This window comes from Eumetopias jubatus, unplaced genomic scaffold (assembly GCF_037043125.1).
Source record: "Eumetopias jubatus isolate StellerSeaLion01/CBP00866 unplaced genomic scaffold, mEumJub1_p1.0 scaffold_11, whole genome shotgun sequence".
Lineage (NCBI taxonomy): Eukaryota > Metazoa > Chordata > Mammalia > Carnivora > Otariidae > Eumetopias > Eumetopias jubatus.
Window position 1 is genome coordinate 60,733,364 of NW_028274817.1, and position 7,993 is coordinate 60,741,356.

Consider the following 7,993-nt stretch of genomic DNA (forward strand, 5'->3'; position numbering starts at 1 on the left):
CCAAAATATGGAAAGAGTCCAGATCTTCATTGACAGATGAATGGATAAAGAGGTGGTATGTATGTGTATATATGTGTGTATATATACATATATATATATATATATATGAATATAACTCAGCCATCAAAAAGAATGAAATATTGCCATTTACAACAACATGGATGGAACTAGAAGGTATTATGCTAAGTGAAATAAGTGTCAGAATAAGACAAATGCCATATGATTTCACTCATGTGTGGAATTTAAGAAACAAAATAGATAAACATAGGGGAAGGGAAGGAAAAATAATATGAGATGGAAATTGAGAGGGATGCAAAGCATAAGAGAAGCTGAACTCTAGGAAACAAACTGAGGGTTTCTGGAGAGGAACTGGTTGAGGGGGAAGAAATAATTCGGTGATGGGAATTAAGGAGAGGCAGTTGATATATGAGTATTGGGTGTTGTATGCAATTGATCAATCACTAAATTCTACCTCTGAAACTAATTAAAAAAGAATAGTATTATTTTAACACATAACTAAAAAAGTATTAATTATTCATTTTTATACTGTCTGAGATCAATGTGCATTTTATATTTTTGGTACATTTCAGTTCAAAATAGTCTTATTTCTTTTTTTAAAAATATAGTTCTGGGGCGCCTGGGTGGCTCAGTTGGTTAAGCGACTGCCTTTGGCTCAGGTCATGATCCTGAAGTCCCGGGATCAAGTCCCACATCGGGCTCCCTGCTCAGCAGGGAGTCTGCTTCTCCCTCCGACCCTCTTCCCTCTCGTGCTCTCTATCTCCCATTCTCTCTCTCTCAAATAAATAAATAAAATCTTTAAAAAAAATAAAAATATAGTTCTTCCACAATTTTACATTTTTTTCAGGTGTAAAACAGTGATTTAACAAGTGTATACAGAGCCTGCACGCCGCCAGCCGCCTGGGACCACGCCGCCGGCCTCTACCGCCAGCAGACCCCTTCCAACGGCTCTCGCTGTGCAGGCGGGGACGCCTCTCCCCCCCTCCGCCCCGCCGCGGAAAGTTAAGTTTGAAGAGGGGGGAAGAGGGAAACATGGACATGAAGAGGAGGATCCACCTGGAGCTGAGGAACCAGACCCCGGCAGCTGTTGGAGAACTTGTCCTGGATAATTGCAAATCAAATGATGGGAAAATTGAGGGCTTAACAGCTGAATTTGTGAACTTAGAGTTCCTCAGTTTAATAAATGTAGGCTTGATTTCAGTTTCAAATCTCCCCAAACTACCTAAATTGAAAAAGCTTGAGCTCAGTGACAATAGAATCTTTGGAGGTCTGGACATGTTAGCAGAAAAACTTCCAAATTTTACACATCTAAACTTAAGTGGAATTAAACTGAAAGATATCAGCACCTTGGAACCTTTGAAAAAGTTGGAATATCTGAAAAGCCTGGATCTGTTTAACTGTGAGGTTACTAACCTAAATGACTACCGAGAGAGTGTCTTCAAGCTCCTGCCCCAGCTGACCTACCTGGATGGCTACGATCGGGAGGATCGGGAAGCCCCTGACTCAGATGCTGAGATGGATGGTGTGGATGAAGAAGAGGAGGATGAAGAAGGAGAAGATGAGGAGGACGAGGAGGATGAGGATGGTGAGGAGGAAGAGTTTGACGACGAAGAGGACGAAGACGAAGACGAAGATGTGGAAGGGGAAGAGGATGAAGATGACGACGTCAGTGGGGAGGAAGAATTTGGACATGATGGAGAAATTGATGAAGATGAAGACGATGAGGATGAAGATGAAGATGAAGAAGAGGAAGAAAGTGGGAAAGGTGAAAAGAGGAAGAGAGAAACAGACGATGAAGGAGAAATGATTAAGACCCCAAATAACTTGGAAAGAAAGAACTGTTCAGTATTGGTTGGACTGCTCATATGGATTTGGTAGCTGTTGAAAAAAAAAAAAGGTAGCTGTGATACAAACCCCAGGACACCCACCCACCCAAAGAGCCAAAGAATAGTTCCTGTGACATTCCACCTTCCTCCATTTAGCCCCTCTTGGAAATTCACCACCAAGCTTGGGGACTTCACCCCAACAAAATTGTAAGCATTGTTAGGTTTTCATGTCAGACTTGCTGTAGCGTGGAGAGCTGTGATTGGGGAGCTGGCCGTCTGTGGCTACCAGTTACACCGAGACTGTAACAGCATTTTTACTTTCCGTACAACAAAGAGGCTTTGTAAATAAAATCTTAACATTAAAAAAAAACAAGTGTATACATTATGCTGTGCTCACCACAAGTGTAGTTACCATCTGTCACCAAAGAATGCCATTACAATACCATTGACTGTATTCTCTATATTCTGTCTTTCATTCTCATGACTTTCATATCTGGAAACCGGTACATCCCACATTGCTTTATTCATTTTTTGTATCTCCCTACCCCTCTCTCTTCTGGCAACCATCAATTTACTCTCTGTATTTATGCATCTGTTTCTGCTTTTTTTGGTTTATTTGTTTCGTGTTTTAGATTCAACATATAAGTAAAATCATATGGTATTTGTCTTTTTCTGTCTGATTTTTTTTCACTTGACAGAATACCATCTAGGTCCATCCATGTTGCTGCAAATGGCAAGATCTCATTATTTTTGATGGCTGAGTAATATTCCATTGTATATGTGTTAATAAATAAATAAATAAATAAATAAATAAATAAATATCACATCTTCTTTATCCGTTTATCAATAGACACTTAGGTTGATTATTGTAAATAATATTTCAATAATGATAGGGGTGAAAATATCTTTTCTTCATTTTCTCCCCAACACTTGTGATGTTTTATTTTTTTGATACCAGCCATTATGACAGGTGCCAGGAAGCTGTTTTTAAATACACATACCATAAAATATAATTGTTTCTAAAATTATTTATAAATTCTTATTACTCTTACATCTAAATCTTTTGCTCTCTACAATTATGTTTAGATCACCCACAAAGTCTTTATGAGATGTTAGACAATATCAACTATCACTTTAAGTTATTTTTGGTGACAAATTACAACAGATATGACACGAATTTACTAGTAAATTCAAGCAGAATAAAAGTTGTTTTATCTGCATTAGATTCAATGTAGATAACTCTAAAGACATGTCTGTTTAAATTTAATCAACAAACTTAAACTAACTTGTGTTTACTGAAGAATATCCCACATCACATGAACTTGAAAAACATTTGAATTACTTTCTATTGTATTTCTGATAATTTGTATGTACAAAATTTATATAAGCCTTGTTTCAGCTAATTAAGCACAGCTCTTTTACATATTAAACTGGCAATACCATCTGGAACTAGAAAATATCACACATCTGCAATAACATGCACACACACACACACATATATACACATACGGACAAGTGCAGAGATAATAATTATATTTCTGAAGTTTTCATATTAAAGAGTTGTCTAGATAATAGTTTTGGGGAAGACCACTACAACATTTAAATCTCAAAGGCACACACACACGCACGCACACACACAAACAAAAAAACTCCTAGAGCTTGCTGTTCCTTTAAGGCCAGAAATTCCACAATACTTACAAACTTTTTGAGATAAATAGGAGAAATTTTGGGATTGGTAAAAAGGATTGGTGGACTTTGAATTGTTTCTGGAATCACTTTCCTGGTCTTGTAAAGACTAGATTTATGAAATACAGTCAGCTATTTTTAATTTCTCAAAGAATTAGAGTGCCACCTAAATCATGTCAAAGGAGTGACCCACTTATCCACATATGTTAGAATGACTTTCTTTCCCTCTGAGTACATTTGTTTTAGAAGAGACGTAAAAAATTACTATCAGACTCTAAATTTCAGCTTCCAATTTGGTAAAATTTCTGATCATAAATTTATTAAATTGTTTCATCTAGACAAACAGTAAATATTTCTGGCAGTATTAAAAAAAACTCATGAATTCAAGAGGTGTCCTTGAAGAGGGTGCAAAAGATATTATCTTTATAAAATCTGGAGTCATTAATGAAGATAACCATAGAAAGAACAAACAGCCTGAATGTCCCAGGCAAGTAGAAACCCAAGCCCAGTTCTTAGAATTCAAAAGGTAACAAGCAAAAAGGTAATAGCTATTCATCAGAGAGAAAGGATCACTAAACAATGGGTCTGGATCTGGAAAGAAACAATGTGAAATTTTATTCCCTTCTCTTGACTTGCTTCAGGAGGGTATCTAATTACAAAACCTTTTAAGGATCATCTTTGTTTTGTTTTTTGTTTTGTTTTGTTTTTCTGAATTATGGTTCTTAGTTCACCCTTTAACCAATGAGTGAAAAATGCCTGAAGAGGATCGCTTGTAGCCTTGGGTGATATTATTTTAAAAGGTAACAGTTAATTGGTCAATTATGATGGTGAAGTAGTAGGAAGATCTTATGCTTACCTCATCCCTTAAACACAGCTAGATAAATATCAAATCATTCTGAACAGTCATGAAATTGATCTGAGGACTGAGAACAAAGTACACAAGAGGGAGAAAAGAGGCCACATCGTGGAAGGTAGGAGGGGAAATGTGATTTGGGAGAGAAAAAGATCATAGGCACTGCAGAGGGGAGGGAGTTCTGATCACAGGGATAGGAGAGAAAGAGAGGCAGAGAGAAAGAGTACAGCACACAGGGGATCACACAAGAAAAAACCTTCCCTAAAACCCTAAGAGGGGCTGATTATCATGCTCAAACACTGGAGTTTTAGAAGTCTGCACCATGGTCTGTATGGAGCCCAGCAGGTACAGCAATGCTCCTGTGGAGAAGAAAAGCAGAGGCCTAGAAGCAGACAGCAGAATCTGAGGATCACCTGGAATGCACTGGGAAAGAGAGTTTCTCCTACTTGGAGTGCATCTAGGAGAGGTGGCATTAACTCTCCGGGGACAAAAGTCCTGTCCTGTTCCTTAGCATATGGACAAAGACACCTGCTGAGGGCACCTAACCTGGATGCCAGCTTTTTTTTTTTTCTTCAAAGATTTTATTTATTTATTTGAGAGACAGAGAGAATGAGAGAGAAAGCACATGAGATGGGGGGAGGGTCAGAGGGAGAAGCAGACTCCCTGCTGAGCAGGGAGCCCGATGCGGGACTCGATCCCGGGACTCCAGGATCATGACCTGAGCCGAAGGCAGTCGCTTAACCAACTGAGCCACCCAGGCGCCCCTGGATGCCTGCTTTTTGCTATACTTTACTCTAAACTCCAAGCTGCTGCATGTTGGTGCAACTGCTCTTCTTGGAAAAACTGACACCAGCCTCAGTGGCAGAACCCTCTCCCAGAGGGCCAGCACAGGTCCACACCCCACCAGGTATCTAATGATTGGAATTTTAAAACTCAGGAGATAAAACACAGGTGCACTGTGATGCCAGGTGGGCAGATGGCCTGGACACAGACAGGGTAAAAGCGTGGATTTGAAGGATGCCTGAGACAGAGAAAGGGAGATTGTTTGCTCTTCTGGGGAACCTTCTTAGATAGTGACAGGTGCAAACTCCCCTCTCCAGGGATAATTGAGAGGGCTAGGGACATTTTTCTCCCCCTCCCCATCAGCACAGATTGACTTCAGTGAGCAGAACATCATCAGCAGTGGAGGCCTAAACTGCTTATACCAAGCCCCACCACTCACACTCTGCAGGTGCTTCTTTACTAGGGCAAGTGTGGCTAAGAGCCAAAGAAGCTGACACCTTCCCCAGAAGACAAAAAAAAAAAAAAAAAAAAAGCCTGCACAGACCAAGTCCACTGACCATAGAGTGCTGCAAACTTCAGCTATAGTGGAAATAGAATCTGGCCTCTTAACAAGCACACCAGAGCACACCGAGTTAAAACTCACTGCACCCTGGAAAATGTCCAAACATTCCCCACTGCAGGCAAGGAGAGACTGTGCAGTGGACTGAACTGAGGAAAAGAGCAGCCAAAACACAGCAGCAGAATGCACACAGCACACACCAGAAATAGTTCCTGAAGCACTAGGCCCTAGACAGTATATGGCCTATTCTTAATAAAGCCATTAATCTCAGGAGCAAGAAATATAACAGGCTCACCTAACACACACAAGAAAGACAGAGACCTAGACAAAATGCCAAGATGGAGGAATTCATCCCAACAGAAAGAAAAAAAAAAACTGGTCACAGCCAGGGATCTAATTAAAACAGATGTAAGTAGTATACTGATCCAGAATTTAAAACATAAATCATAAGGACACTAGCTGGGTTTAAGAAAAGCATAGAAGACACCATGAATTCCCTTACCACAGAGATAAAAGACCTAAAAATTAGGGGAGAAAAAAAGCTATAACTGAGATGTGAAACCAATGATGGGACAGAGGAATGAATAAGTGATATAGAAGAAAAAATTATGGAACCTAATTAAGTTGGAAAGAACAGGGAAAGAAAAATATTGAATCACAAATGTAGACTTCAGGAAATCAGTGACTCCATAAAGCATAACAACATTTGTAGCCTAGGAGTCCTAGAAGAAGAAAAGAGGAAAAAAAGGGTAAAAGCTTATTTGAATAAATCATAACTGAAAAATTCCCTAATCTGGGGAAGGAAACAGACATCCAAATCCAGGAAGCACAGAGAACTCCCAACAAAATCAACAAAAGCTGGCCAACACCAAGACATATCATTGTAAAATCTGCAAAATACAGAGATAAGGAAAAAATCCTAAATGAAGCAAAGGAAAAGAAATTTCCTAACTTTCAAGGCAAAAAGTACTTTTTGATATCGCAAGACAAAAAATATCCACAGAAACTTGACAGGCCAGAAGAAAGTGGCATGATATATTAATCGTGCTAAATGGGAAAAATATGCAGCCAAGAATAATTTATCCAGCAAGGCTATCATTCAGAATAAAAGGAGAGATAAAGAGTTTCCCAGAAAATAAAAATTAAATGAGTTCATGACTACTAAACCAGCCCTGCAAGAAATATTAAAGCAGCAAGTGGGAAAGAAAGACCAAAAACAAAAAAACTAGAAAGGAGAGAGGCGGAGCAAGATGGCGGAGGAGTAGGAGACCTAGATTTCGTCTGGTCTCAGGAATTCAGCTGAATAGGGATCAAACCATTCTGAACACCTACAAACTCAACAGGAGATCGAACAGGAGAGTAGCAACAACTCTCTGAACAGAGAAGCGACCACTTACTGGAAGGTAGGGCTTGCGGAGAAGTGAATCCGAGGCGATATTCGGGAGGATAGACGGCGGGGGAGGGGCCTCCGCCGGCCGCGTCTGGCAAGTGATAGAACCGCGGAGCACAAAATCGGACCTTTTAGAAGTTGGCTCGGCGGAGGGAAGTCGCTGCAGTGGCTAAGCGGGGGGTGGAATCCTCCCGGGACAGTGTGGTCTCAGGACCCTTGGGGTCACAGAGAGACCGGGGTGCCTGAGTGCAGCAGAGCTCCCAGGTATCAGAGCAGGGAAGCCGGCTGCAGATACGGAGCAGAGTCGCAGGCTCTCAGCTCGGGGTAGCCATAAACTGTGATCTGCGGCCCAGTCGGGGCACGGCTCCCCCAGCAGGGACCCAACAAGCAGCAGATCCGGGGAGACTCCCCTTCCTTCCCGGGGAGGAGCGGTGCGGGAACGCACTGCAGGGATCTGCTGGGTTTGGAGACTCCACGCGGGGTCGGGTGCCAGAGATAGCAACGCTCGGTCACAGGCCGGGTGAGCACGGAGTGCGGCCGGAGACCGGGGACACGGAAGTCACTGCTTTTCTCTGGGGGCACACTGAGGAGCGGGGCCCCGAGTTCTCAGCTCCTCCAAGTGGAGATTGGGAGGCCACCATTTCTGCCCTGGGCCTCCAAAGCTGTGCCGAGAGCTTGCAGGGAACAAAAGCTCCTGAGAGCAAACCGGAGCAGCTTCCTTAGCCCGGACCGACAAGGGCGGGGCAATTCCGCCTCCGGCAAAGACATTTGGAAACCACAGCAACAGGCCCCTCCCCCAGAAGATCAGCACAAACAGCCAGCAAGCCAAGACCAAGTTGATCGATCAAGGAGACTAGGAGAACTCCAGCGCTAGGGGA

The 7,993-nt window shown here is 41.8% G+C and overlaps 1 pseudogene; it reads left to right on the forward strand.

The window, feature by feature from the left end:
* Positions 1-1,013: 1,013 nt before the first annotated feature.
* On the forward strand, positions 1,014-2,131 carry LOC114207500 (acidic leucine-rich nuclear phosphoprotein 32 family member B pseudogene; annotated as a pseudogene).
* The last annotated feature ends 5,862 nt before the right edge of the window (positions 2,132-7,993 follow it).